Raw genomic sequence first — 14654 nt, 5'->3', positions numbered from 1 at the left:
TAATCTACACCAGTGGTTCTCAATTCTGGTAGACCTTATAGGTCTATTCTGAAAAAAACAGAAAAAAAAAAAAAATCAACTGCAAGTAACCACTAAAATATATATAGTTTAGACAGCTTTAACAGGCACTCAACTTCAAAAACCCATTAAAGGGATAGTTCACCCAAAAATGAAAATTACCCTACGGTTTACTCACTCTCAAGCCATCCTAGGTGTATATGACTTCCTTCTTTCAGACAAATACAATCAGAGGTATATTAAAAAATGTCCTGGCTCTTCCAAGGTTTATAATAGCAGTGAATGGGTGCTGAGATTTTGAAGCACATAAAAATGCATCCATCCATCATAAAAGTGCTCAACACTTTTTTAATAAGGGCAGCCAAAGAAGAAAGGTCTTATCTAGCGAAACGACCGTTTATATACTTTTTAACCTCAAATGCTCGTCTTCCCTTACCAAAAAGAAGTATACTTCTAATTTATTTCATTAAGTATACTTAAGTAAATTTTAAGTATATAATTAAGTATACTTAATGTAGTAAGCCAGTGTACTAGTAGTATATTTGTAAGTGTACTATTTCAATACTCCTTGGGACTAAATTGGCCCACTTTCTAGTATATAAATATTTACATTTACTCACCCCCTTGTCATCCAAGATTTTCATGTCTTTCTGTCTTCAGTTGTGAAGAAATGACAGTCCATATAATGGACTGCATTCGTGCACGATTTTGAACTTCCAAAATGTAGTTTAAATGCAGAAGAAGGGTCTTATCTAGCGAAACGATCAGTGATTATTTTTCGGAAAATAAAAATTTGTTTACTTTTTAAGCACAAAAGCTTGTGCAGCACAGGCTCTGGGATGCGCGTTCATGTACTATTGAATCACGTCGGAAGGTCAAGTGGACCTAGGCGGAACTACAGACCCAGTGTTTACAAAGCGAACGTGCAAAGATTAAGAAAGTGCAAGTAAGTCAAACGCTGTTTACAAACAAAAAGGTACAACGATGTCGGACGATTCTGAAGTTGTAGGAGAAAATAACATGGAGTTTTTCAACATACTCTACTATACTCCAATACACAGACGATGAACTTGTGGTGATTCGAAGACGTGATTCGTAGAAGTGATGGGAAGTTAAGATCATTTTACCAACTCGGACCTTTGAGTCTCGTTCAGCAAAATGAACAAATCTTTTTTCCCCGAGTCATTTTGTTCATTTTAGAAAAATCAGCATCACGTGCCCTATAAGATGAACGAACGACTCGAAAAACCCGAAGACTCAAAACAGGTGAACTAATTCCAGTACAGTACCTAATAGGATGTTGCGCATGCGCGACTGAACGAATCACTCCCTGAGACGACTTGTCCCTCCCGAGTCACATTAAAGATTCGTTCAAAATAAACAAATCGTTCAAGAACGTACATCCCAGAGCCTGTGCTACGTGAGCTTTTGTGCTTAAAAGGATACCAATTTTTTTTTTTTCGAAAACAATGACCGATCGTTTCGCTAGATAAGACTCTTCTTCCTTGGCTGGGATCATTTAGAGCCCTTTAAAAAAGCATTTTTGGAAGTTCAAATTCGGGGCACCAATGAAGTCCACTATACGCAGAAAAATCCTGAAATGCTTTCCTCAAAAAACATAATTTCTTTATGACTGAAGACAGAAAGACATGAACATCTTGGATGACAAGAGGGTGAGTAAATAATTTGTAAATTGTTGTTCTGGAAGTGGACTTCTCCTTTACTGAGATTAAGTATAATCTCAGTAAACTACTAGTTTAGTAGTTTTATACTGCAAGTATACTCATAAGTTTTCTTTAAGTGAACATTACATCATACTTTAAGTATACTACTATGTTCCTATTAGGTATTAATTTGTATATTTTGTTATATGAATATCTGAACATACAAAACATCAAAAGAAAGAACAAAAAATTCAACAAAACATTTTATTCTAGCTTCATGCATTCTTTTTTATAAATACTTGAATGTGGGTAAGTTTCATAAATAATAATAAAAAAGAAATAAATAAACATTTTGAACAAAAAGCTGAAAAAGAATTATGAATTGGATTCAGAGTGATAATCAAAACGTAGATGGAGTCAATCAACACCCTAAAGCTTGACAGTCATTATTACTTATTCATGGGTCACATTTTATTCCATAATGTTACAGTTTTGATATAGACTAAAAGTATACTTTCCTATTTTAGTTTAAAAGAAGTATACTAATAGCACACTTGAATAAACTTCTTTTTCCTAAGGGTTGTCTCATCTCTACGATGCGCATGTGTAGTCTGTGTAATCCGGGTCAATACAATTAGGGTATGTCGGAAAACTCCCGCCTCGTTTTTATCTTCAACATCAAAATCGCCCTACATCGCTGTTTTACCTTTTTTTGTAAAGGGTGTTTGATCTTCTTTACATGTTCTCTTTGTAAACACTGTGTCGGTACTTCTGCAGCGATGTAGGACGATTTTGAAGTTAGGGAAGAAAACGAGATCAGAGTTTTTCAACATACCCTAACCGTATTGACCATATTAAACCGAAAAAAAAAAGTTCACGCAGACTTAGACAAGACGAGCGTTTGAAGTTAAAAAGTATAGAAATTGTCAATTTGTTTAGAAAATGACAGATCGTTTCGTTACATAAGACCCTTCTTCCTCAGCTGGGATCGTTTAGAGCCATTTGAAGCTGCATTTAAACTGCATTTTGGAAGTTCAAACTTGGGGGCACCATTGAAGTCCACTATATGGAGATAATTCCTTAAATGTTTTCCTCAAGAAATTATTATTATTGTCAACTGAAGAAAAAGAACATCTTGGATGACAAGGGGGTAAGTAAATTATCTGTACGTTTTTGTTCTGAAAGTGAACTTCTCCTTTAAATATGATTTTAGGAGGAATGTTATGAAGGAAAAAACCATCATCGCCAAGGGAACCTTAGGGAAAAAGCTCCAGCTTCCAGCTGCTTGAAGTCCTCTCCATCCAAAACAGCCCCAGTCTCTTTCTCCTCTCTAAGGCTCTGGGGTGTAAAGTAAGAGAATGACAGAATGCCGGCTCATTACCAATGCCTCACATCCAACCGACAGAAACCTAGTGAGTAAAGGAGTAAAGGAGGAATGAAATGATGGGGGAGACTTATTCTCTCCAATTACTGACAAGCTGCAGTCTGCCATAGAGACATGCACACAAACACACACAGCCATCAAACAAGCCACTGTGACTCCAGCGCCAACAATGCCACAGATCATCTAGAACCGCTGAAACAATTTGGGATCATAATGACAGGAGAAAACACGTATGTGTTCGGTATGCGAGTTCAGACCTTCAAATGTGGTGTCTACTCTTTCATATGCACCTTTTCTGCTTTTGTTATTCACCGTCTCATACTTACATTATCAGAGGAATGTTGTTTCAAGGTTCAAAAGGGACTTTCAGTGCTGTTTCAAAGCAACAAGCTCAGTCAACCCTTGTTGAATCAGTCAGGGTGACTGTCTGTTCACTGAAGCAAAGCATGTCACACACACTCATGAGAACAACTGCCGGCCTTGTGGCCTCAGGAGAAATGAATGTACATAATCAGCATATTAAATTTATTCAGATATTAGCATAAACAATGTGAAACCTCTCAAATCACATTACCATACTTTTCTGATTTACATTACACGTCCTTTTTAGAGATGCATGATACATCAGTATGGCCTTATGATCGATTTACGCAATGCGGAATCGTGGAATAGACTCAAAAAATGTAATTTACTGTATAACGTGGAATGTCACGGAATTTGTCAAAGTTTGGATGAATTAATCAAAAGTAGGTTGGTACACTTAAGATGCAATATGGACTAGTATCTGTAAATATTAAGCTGCAAAAAGTCTATATATATGCATTCTGCACATTCTGCGTCTCTGTGTAAATGAATGGCGTAGACACACGGTCTCATTTACTAAACACATACTATAGCGCACTTACTAAATGAGGACATAAATACATGAATAACATCCCCAGAACTGCTCTGAGAGTACTTAACATTTTGCCATTTAATTTGAGTAAAATTAACATCTTATCACATCCAGCTTATTTCTTCTGTAAAAGTGGGCCCAGCCATTTGTAAATTTTATGGGTCTAGACATTTTGGCTGTACAAAACAGCTGGTTTTTCTGCTTGATATTGCAAATTAGACTGTCTTACCATATTATTGTAATGTACTATCTTAATTATGAACACACTGCTTTATAGTGCAAATAGCTGCATGTTTTTATTCTTCTCGTTATTTTCCTCTAGCGGATAATGAACCGTAAGTCTTGCCCATAGGCGTACTTTTGCATTGAATATCACTGTGGTGCAATAGCATATATAGTTGAGGTCAAAAGTGTATCCAACAAAATGCATGTTATTGTTTATTTAGTACTGACCTGAATAAGATATTTCACATAAAAGAGGTTTACATATAGTCCACAAGAGAAAATAATAGTTACATTTTTAAAAATAATGCTTTTCAAAAGTTTACATACACTTGATTCTTAACACTGTGTTGAATGATTCACAGCTGGTTTTTTTTGTTTTTTTGTTTGTTTGTTTAGTGATAGTTGTTCATGAGTCCCTTGTTTGTCCTGAACAGTTAAACTGATCACTGTTCTTCAGAAAAATCCTTCAGGTCCCAAAAATTCTTTGGTTTTCCAACATTTTCCAACAATGACTATGATTTTGAGATCCATCTTTTCACACTAAGAAATCAAAAGGAAACAATGCATTAAGAGCCAGGGGGTGAAAACTTTCTGAATTTGAAGATCAGGGTAAATTTTACTTATTTTGTCTTCTGGGAAACATGCACGTGTCTTCTGTAGTCTCTGAAGGGCAGTACTAAATGAAAAAATACGATATTTAGGCAAAATAAGAAAAATGTACACATCTTCATTTTGTTAAAAAGTTTACACCCCTGGCTCTTAATGCATAATTTTTCCTTTTGGAGCATCAGTGAGTGTTTGAACCTTCTGTAATAGTTGCATTTGAGTCCCTCAGGTGTCCTCAGTGTGAAAAGATGGATCTTAAAATCATACAGTCATTGTTGGAAAGGTTAAAATACACATAAATGCTGGAAAACCAAAGAAATTGTGGGACCTGAAGGATTTTTCTGAAGAACAGCGGGCACTTTAAGTGTTCAGGACAAACAAGGGACTCATGAACAACTATCACTAAACAAAAAAACACAGCTGTGCATCATTCAGGTAACAACACAGTATTAAGAATTAAATGTATGTAAACTTTTGAACTTTTGAGAGCTTGTTATAAAAAAAAAAAAAAAAAAATATATATATATATATATATTTCATTAGCCGCCAAAAAATACATTTTTGTTAAACTTTTAATAAATTGATGTTAAAATGTATATTGTTTCATAATTTAATTGATTAGGCATGCTTTTTGATTAATAAAATTTTATTTAAAAATGAAAAATTAAAACAGGAAAAAAATGAATCCAGAAAAGTTCAAATGGAAAAAAAAACCTAATTTCAGAAAAAAAAAAAAAAATTAAAATGGAAAAAAGGAAATAAAATGGATTTCACAGGGTGGACAATATCAGACAATATTAAATATATCAGATGATTTTGAATATTTTATTTCTAACTTTCACATTTCAATTACCTTTGTCATCGTCATTAAAGAAGAGATTCAAACTTTTTGTTAGTCATACCCATTTGATGTAAAATAAGTTAACATTTCAGTAAGTTAACATATCAATCATATTAAATAATAACAACAACAGTAATAATAATAATAATAATAATAATAATAATAAATTCCAAACACAGGTGTTTTTTGTTGTTGTTGCTGGGGGGAAATCTGTTATCATTTCAAGAATGTACAGACAAAAACAGTTGACACAATGAAAGTAAATGGGGTCCAAGACAACACACGACCAGGGTCGAAAATTAACGAGGGCTTGTGGCAAAAATGCCTCATAAATGAACTAAAATTCTTCATAAATTCAAGACAAAGGGGCAAAAAATTCTCCTGCACAATTAAATTATAATGGCTGTCACGATTAAACTAAAATGTGAAAATGCAGCGTTTTGTGCAGTGTCGAGGCTCACAACCAATCAAACGCATTTCTGCTGAACTTCTGCTGAACAGCCAATCAGAGGCGCTTAGATTAGTCAGCGTTGAAAACGCAGAAGCTCTTGTTGAATGCGCATGCTCGCAAATACCCTCATTATAAACAACACAACGCAGACACAATGTGTAACAGGAGTTTTTGCGTGACTTGTGGTAGACTAGTCTAATATCATGGACCGACATGTTTGTCTGTGAAGCCAGAATGACGTGCCCAAAACAAAACAATTTTTTTTTTTCTAAATTGATAATAATAATCATTATTATCTTTACAATATAAAGAGCAATAACCTACAAATATGATTTCTGTCATAATATTGCAGCCCTATGAGCTCCTGTTTTTACATGTATAATTTAGATACCATTTTAAACAGTCTATTGATATTGACAAAAGTTTAAAAACATTGATTAAAATAAATGGGTAAATTTAAATATTCATGATTAAAGACAACATAGTATGATGATTATAATAGTAAGGTGATTATAAATATAGTCAACTATTGCCCCATAATGGAAAAGTTAATTTCTGACCCTGCACTCAACCATATTCTTTTGTGTTTTACCAAAGAAACAAAGTCATATTTGCAACAACATCTGATGATTTTAATACTGTAGTGTTTTGAGACTCTTGCACAGCTGATTTGTGCTGCGTTGGCAACAGAACAAAACAACCACACATGTGCCCTCATATGGGCATACCTCTCACACAGCCATGGGCTTTTTCTTGCCAACGGGGTCCCCAAGGCTGCCCTAAAACCCATGAGGTACACCCAACCCCCACTATCACTCACTCTCACACATATGTACAGTGTGTCACGGTGAACCCCTGAGGTATGCTGATAATGGATGAGCATATTTGACTGTTTAATTAGCCAACCGTGGTTTTGTGGCATCTGGGTCTCTGGGCCATAGAAAAGAAAGAAGATGTGTGTTGTGTTTGGACAGGTCAGGATGGCCAGCCATGTTTGGAAGTTTAAAGTAGCACAGGGGGTTTAGCTGAAAATGTGGGTTGAAGAACAATGTTTTAGTTTAAAAATAATCTGAAAAAACAACTGACCTATTTTAAGAGCTACAAACTGTCCAGATGTCCCTTGTTTGGCTCAGGTGCTTGACTTCGAATTGACCTGTGCCTCCGTAAACACAATGTTAAGTGTACAAATTAACAATTCTATATAATATATGGTCATGCAAAAGCTGTTTTATGAAGATAAAGCTGCATGTACTGTATATGTACTAAAAAGAGAGATTTATGTCTCTTAAGGACACATTTTAACATATGGTGTGCGGTTAGGTGTGAAACTGTAAATAGCTAATTAGGTCAGGGTGCATTACACATGCAGTTGTGCCCACAATCACAGCAGGGTGGGGCAACCAAAATGCTTGTATATGCTGAATTTTCATGTAGATATTGGTATACTGATATTTTCTTACATGCAAACAAAAGAAAAAGTGTGTCTTTATTTGTACTTTGATACAATCTTTTCCTGTTAAACCAGAAAATAAACAATGATATACAACAATGAAGCCTGATTGCAATCCCATGCGTATAATATGTTATCAATCAAGTATCACAGCAACCAACAATATGCCAGACAATGAACCCATGATTAAAGATATATTTTAAGAAAACTGCTTCCACAGCTTATCATTATCAGCACGAGTACTAAAGACTTCAAAGTTAGAGATATGAGAGAATTTGGAACAGCTCCTGATTGATTCAGACCAAAGCAGGGGTCTACAACAGGGGGTCCAAGGTGGGGTTACAGGGGGTCTGCCAATTACTGCTTGCAAAAATGGAATTAATGTATTATATATATATATATATATATATATATATATATATATATATATATATATATATTACACACATATATATATTTATATAAAAAAGGAAAAAACAACAATATACTAAATGCATATTGAAAAATATATTACATTACAAAAAAAAAAAAAAAAAAAAAAAATCGGATGCGATTATCATGCATATCTCGTCAGTAATGCCGGTTCCGTAATTAGTTGTAAATCTCCATTGCGTGCTGTCAGATGAAGCAGCATTTACTACATAGAGCCGTATTTCACTGACAAGCTACGCAATATTGCATTCATTATTGGAGGCGATATATGATGATGAATGCAATTTTGCGTAGCTTGTCAGTGAACTTCGGCTCTGTGTAGTAAATGCTGCTCCATCTGACAGCACGTGATGGAGATTTATGACTAATTACAGAACCGGCATTACTGATGAGACTGATGAGATGTGCATGATAATCGCATCCGATTTTTTGCACAGCCCTATATTAAATGTACTCCAAATATAAATTAATTTATAATAATTATTAAATATCTAAAAAAAAAAAAATATTAGCATTAAAAATATTGAAAATGGAATTAAATGAATACATTTAATACTGATATTATATATATATATATATATATATATATATATATATTTTTTTTTTTTTTTTTTTTTTTTTTTTTCAATATTTGAAATATTTCATAACATTTTTGATTAGCATTAAAAACAATGATTTAATGAGGTTTTGATCCCTTGTCAAATGCTGACTACTGTATATCTCAAGTATTTTAAATATTTTAATTTAAAAATATTAGCATTAAAAATATTAAAGATTTAAGTAATGAATACATTTTATACTTAATATTTAATTACACAAATAAACAAACAAACATATATATATATATATATATATATATATATACATACATATATATATGTATATATATATATATATATATATATATAATTTTTTATATTCTCAAGTATTTTAAATATTTTATGAAATTTTTAATTAGCATTAAAAATATTAAAGATTTAATTTAATGAACACATTTTATACTTAATATTTAATTATATATAATATTTTAAATACTTCATTCATATATTATATATATATATATATATATATATATATATATATATACACACACACACACACACACTAATATATAATATTATATATTATATTTTAAATTCTTATATATAATCATTTATTTAATGATTATAATAATTTAGTAAAATTAAGTTATTTTACAATTACACTGACCAAAATTATAAACGCAACACTTGTTTTTGCCCACATTTTTCATGAGCTGAACTCAAAGATCTAAAACTCTAAATCTGTCTAAATCTGTGTTAGTGAGCACTTCTCCTTTGCCGAGATAATCCATCCACCTCACAGGTGTGGCATATCAAGATGCTGATTAGACAGCATGATTACTGCACAGGTGTGCCTTAGGCTGGCCACAATAAAAGACCACTCTAAAATGTGCAGTTTTAGCACACAGCACAATGCCACAGATGTCGCAAGTTTTGAGGGAGCGTGCAGTTGGCATGCTGACTGCAGGAATGTCCACCAGAGCTGAACCTCCACATCCAGCATCTTCACCTCCAAGATCGTCTGAGACCATCCACCCGGACAGCTGCTGCAACAATCGGTTTGCATAACCAAAGAATTTCTGCACAAACTGTCAGAAACCGTCTCAGGGAAGCTCATCTGCATGCTCATCGTCCTCATCGGGGTCTCGATCTGACTGCAGTTTGTCATCATAACCAACTTGAGTGGGCAAATGCTCACATTCGATGGCGTCTGGCACTTTGGAGAGGTGTTCTCTTCACAGATGAATCCCGGTTTTCACTGTACAGGGCAGATGGCAGACACCATGTATAGCGTCGTGTGGGTGAGCGGTTTGCTGATGTCAACGTTGTGGATCGAGTGGCCCATGGTGGCGGTGGGGTTATGGTATGGGCAAGCATATGTTATGGACTTTACATTTTATTGATGGCATTTTGAAGGCACAGAGATACCGTGACGAGATCCTGAGACCCATTGTTGTGCCATTCATTCACGACCATCACCTCATGTTGCAGCATGATAATGCATGGCCCCATGTTGCAAGGATCTGTACACAATTCCTGGAAGCTGAAAACATCCCAGTTCTTGCATGGCCAGCATATGGAGCATGTTTGGGATGCTTTGGATCGGTGTATACGACAGCGTGTTCCAGTTCCTGCCAATATCCAGCAACTTCACACAGCCATTGAAGAAAAGTGAACCAACATTCCACAGGCCACAATCAACAACCTCATCAACTCCATGCGAAGGAGATGTGTTGCACTGCGTGAGGCAAATGGTGGTCACACCAGATACTGACTAGTTTTCGGACCCCCCCGGACCCCCTCAATTTGAGAGTAAGTAATAAACACAAAAATGTTTGATTTCTGATTGTTTTTGAATTTTCCATAATATTTTATTAGTAGTTTAATGGAACCATGGCCAGAAAATTTCTTACAATTTCCTAACTTAAACCATAGCATCATAACAAAGTGTGTAAATACATTAATATTAACATTATTTTCTACCAAGGGATCCAAAGGTGGAAAACTCAGGGCATATATTAAAGTAAAATTCTGGACATTCACAGCATTACCGCTAGTTATCTGTAGACAGTTCACAACAGACACATCCAGAAAGATCTGTATTGTAAGCCGCTCTTCAAGAGTCTCAAGGTCACACAAAGTCGTAATCAAAATTGCCCACAACCTTGAGTATGCCTGAGAGGAGCAAGGACGTGAGCGAGAAAGAAAAGACAGGAGTAGATATGAAAACATGAGTATTCTCTTTGACTTTACAGTGTCAGACAACACATTTACCGCAGAAAGCATGTAGTCATAGCAACAGCAGCGAAGTCTTAGTGCAAGAGTGTCTGTGTGTAGGTGCGTGTGTGCACACAGATTTACTTTTCATCGGCCTGAAAGAGAAAAATCGTACGAAATGAAATATTTAACGGATTCAGCTCTCTTCTGAACACACGTACATTTCAGTTCAAAGATGAAAGCGGCAAACAGGCGCTTATCGGCCCAACTAAAATGGTACATTTTAATTAACACCTGTGCCCTGCGTTTATCAGTAATCGAAACCATATCCACGCAACCCTTTCTGTGCAATGACCCCATTTGAAATTCATTTGATTCCAATGAACACAAACGATGATCAAGACTGCGTATTAATGTTCGTAATACTTGCTGGGTGAGGTACCATTAGTAATTGATGTTACCTGTAACTCAAACAGCAGGTATCCGCTTTAGATCATAAGTGTGTCAGAGCCTGCCTTTCCAGCACAAACCCCCCATCAACAGTCTGCACCTGTTTTGAAGGAAGTTCTCTTTCTTCCTCAGAAGGAAGGGCTGATGAAGGGAAGCCCGGCTTTGAGATTTTCCACTGAGGGAAAAGTCACTTCCACCCACACACGGAGAACACCACTGCAGGAGGAGGAGGAGGAGGAGGATGTGAACTGAACAATAGAGACTCGCGTGTCGGTGGAGTTCCGTAGTCGAAGCCCTGACATGCTTCACCCTGTCGCCCAGATAAGCCTCTCTCTCCTCTCATGCTTCTCTACCAGTCCCTCATCCTGCCCCGCAACAACAGCCATTGTTATAAGACAAACATTACAGTCTATTTCTGTCACGGCTGATCAAGTAAACAAGGTGGTGCTGAACTTGCACCGCCAACCTCTTTTTATTTATCTCATCACAGAGACTCTGTGCCAAACAAACACTAAAAAGAGGTTCGCAAGCTGCCGTTTTAGTAATGTAGGAGCTAGTTGTCACACGAGAAGCACTACATCTCAGTAAGTATGGGGTTTTGAGTCAAAAATCTGTTTTTTTAGTAGTAGTAGATCAATCACTGTGCTCCAAACATTCTTCAAATAAAATCATTTTTGTGAATTCTGTTCTCCAAACTTACAAAATCAATATATTTTTGCTATAGATAAACCAGTAAATGTTATTAAACCACATTAGCATGTACTTCAAAGTCAAACCATAAAATAAAGGTAGATTTGAACTAAAACTTGAACCTCAGGATAAGCATGTGTTTTTCTTTCTTTCTTTTTTTTAATACATTTCAGGTCAGGGCTAGTTGTTATATTTTATAAAGTGATATAAATGTGAAAATATTAATAAATTATTTTATTTTTAATAATTATTTAATTATTCTATTACTTCATAACACTACAGTTCAAAAGAAAATTAATTTAATAATAATTATTAAATAATTTAGAAATTAGATTACCATTAACAATATTAAAGATTTAATTTATCGAAATAAAAATTGTATACTTAATACTGAAATATATCTGTAGTATTTATTATATTCTCAAATATTTAAAATATTGTTATATTATATTATATTATATTATATTATACTGTAAAGTTAGTTGTCTCTCCCATATTAGATGTATTTAGTATAATTAAAATATAATGTACATAATCACAAACAACTATGTACAATAAGTAACAATTATTTTAATATGTGTGCAACCTGCTGGAGATTCAATAACCCAGGAGAGGTCCCGACATTCAGAGATTAATTAGTTTTGGAAAAATTCCAAAAACAAACAAACAAAAAACATGAACAAAAACATGTTGAATTTGTTGATATTATGAGGTCTGTAATCATTTTTAAAATCTTTTAAGTCCCTTGTGCTCACCAAGCATTAATCCAAATTAAGTTAAAGAAATATATAGTAATATTGTGGAATATTACTGAAACTTAAAATAACTTTTAATATTTAACAAATATAATATATATATATATCACATTTATATATATATATATATATGTATGTGACGCTAAAGCTCAATTTTCAGCATCATTTCTCCAGTCTTCAGTGTCACAGAAATGATTCTAAACAGGGCCGAAAAATTAACGAGGACTTATGGCAAAAATGGCATGAAAATGAACTAAAATGCCCCATAAATTCAAGACAAGGGGCAGAAAAATGCCCCTGTATATATTAAATCCTGTATTACATTTAGACTGACTTACACTGCATCAGATTGCTTTTACACGCTGTTTTGTGCAGCGTTGAGCCTTAAAACCAATCAAACGCATTTCTGTTGATCTTAGGAATGCATTGGCCAATCAGAGGCGCTTCGATTAGTCAGTGCTGAAAAAGGCAAGGCTAATTTCCTCATCATAAACAACACAGTGCAGATATGATGTAAATAAAAGATTAATTTAATAGCTTCAGTGATCACAAAGAGAGTTTTTGCATAACTTGCGCTAGACTAGACTAACGTCATGGAATGACATGTTTGTCTTATAAAAATTGCCCTCACAAATGTGAAATATATTAATTCCAGGGGACAAATATTCCCCATTAATAAAACTTTTTTTTCTGCCCCTGATTCTAATATGCTGAATTGCTGTTCAAGAAACATTGCTTATAATTATCCATTCTAAAAACTACTGTGCTTGTTAATATTAAAGTAGAAACTGTCTAGTATTAACTGTAGAAACATTTGATACATCAGGATTTTCTGAAGGTAAATAGAAAGTTTAAAATAACAGCATTTAAGTGACACAAGAATCTTTCGCAACATTGTAAAACTGTCACTTATGATCAATTCAATGTGTCCTTGCCTAATAAAAGTATTAATTTCTTTCAAATAATAATCGTACTGACCCAAACCTATGAACAGTACTGTACATATCATCATTTGTGTTTCATAAATGCTTGCTATTTTAATTTTGCTGAAAAACTTGTCTATTTAATGATAGGTTGCATTGTGACAGCTTGCCCCATATAATTTGACAACATGCTCTGCTATTAAGGGACTGTATCTTCAAGAACAGGAAGAAAGTTATTCAAAGTGCTGAAAAAGGATCCACGAAGGACAACGGGGAAGGATATTATGCCTAAAATAGCTTTGACCAGTTGCTACATGAGAACGTCTCCGCTGAGCCACTCAGGAAGCTGCTAGTAATTAATATAGAGACTCGCTGACAGAAGTAAAACCCTCTGACATGTACAAGGAACACATAGACAGGCCTTGCTTAACATGAATGTACTGGACTCAACACTAAATAAAAAGATGGTGAGAGGTGCAAATGAGACTAGTACACTCAGACACAAGTGCACTCAGTCAGACACTCTCACTCTCTGTGAGAGCTCTTACTTGTACATGAGTTCCTGTGAGCCGCACTCCATTAGGATTTACCTTCAGTTACTCACATAAAATATGACATTTCTTTAGAGAGTTTGTGAGAGGCTTGCAGCAACAAGACCCTATCACAACACATTCCAATATCTATTTCAGTGCATGAGGCCTGGGACAGTGTTTTTCCTTCCATCACAGGATACTTTGGAGGAACCCTTCATTCACTGGCACCGGACAAAGACCTAGGACAATATGACGGCCCAGTGCAACATCATACCCACACATCATATTCATACATTTATATACCTTCACCTGTTTACCGCAGTGACTGTAGACTCCGCAGATCGGATCCAGCATTCGCTGCAGAATTATCAATATGCATGCAGTCGATATGACTGTGGCACGGTCTGTCCAGTACTCAAGGAATTCCTGCCCTCCTGTGGTAAGACAGAGAATATGAAAGGGAAAAGAAGAAAGAAAAAAAAAGCATTTCAGTGTTTGGTTTTACACTGAATGCAGATATAAAAAGGCTGACTGATTTTCTGTGTGAGCCGCTGTATTTTAGTACATAAGTAATATTT

The 14654-nt window shown here is 34.9% G+C and overlaps 1 long non-coding RNA gene across 2 annotated transcripts in view; it reads right to left on the bottom strand.

Moving 5' to 3' along the window:
- LOC127154942 (uncharacterized) overlaps nucleotides 1–14654 on the bottom strand; it is a 100337-nt gene that overhangs the window by 83754 nt on the left and 1929 nt on the right. For both annotated transcript variants that reach the window (XR_007825516.1, XR_007825517.1), the window contains one exon: nucleotides 14386–14510. This is a non-coding gene — a long non-coding RNA (uncharacterized LOC127154942). The remainder of the gene's footprint in view (nucleotides 1–14385; nucleotides 14511–14654) is intronic.

Source organism: Labeo rohita, chromosome 23 (assembly GCF_022985175.1).
Source record: "Labeo rohita strain BAU-BD-2019 chromosome 23, IGBB_LRoh.1.0, whole genome shotgun sequence".
In the NCBI taxonomy this organism is placed as follows: domain Eukaryota; kingdom Metazoa; phylum Chordata; class Actinopteri; order Cypriniformes; family Cyprinidae; genus Labeo; species Labeo rohita.
This window is presented reverse-complemented; position numbering and strand designations above follow the sequence as displayed.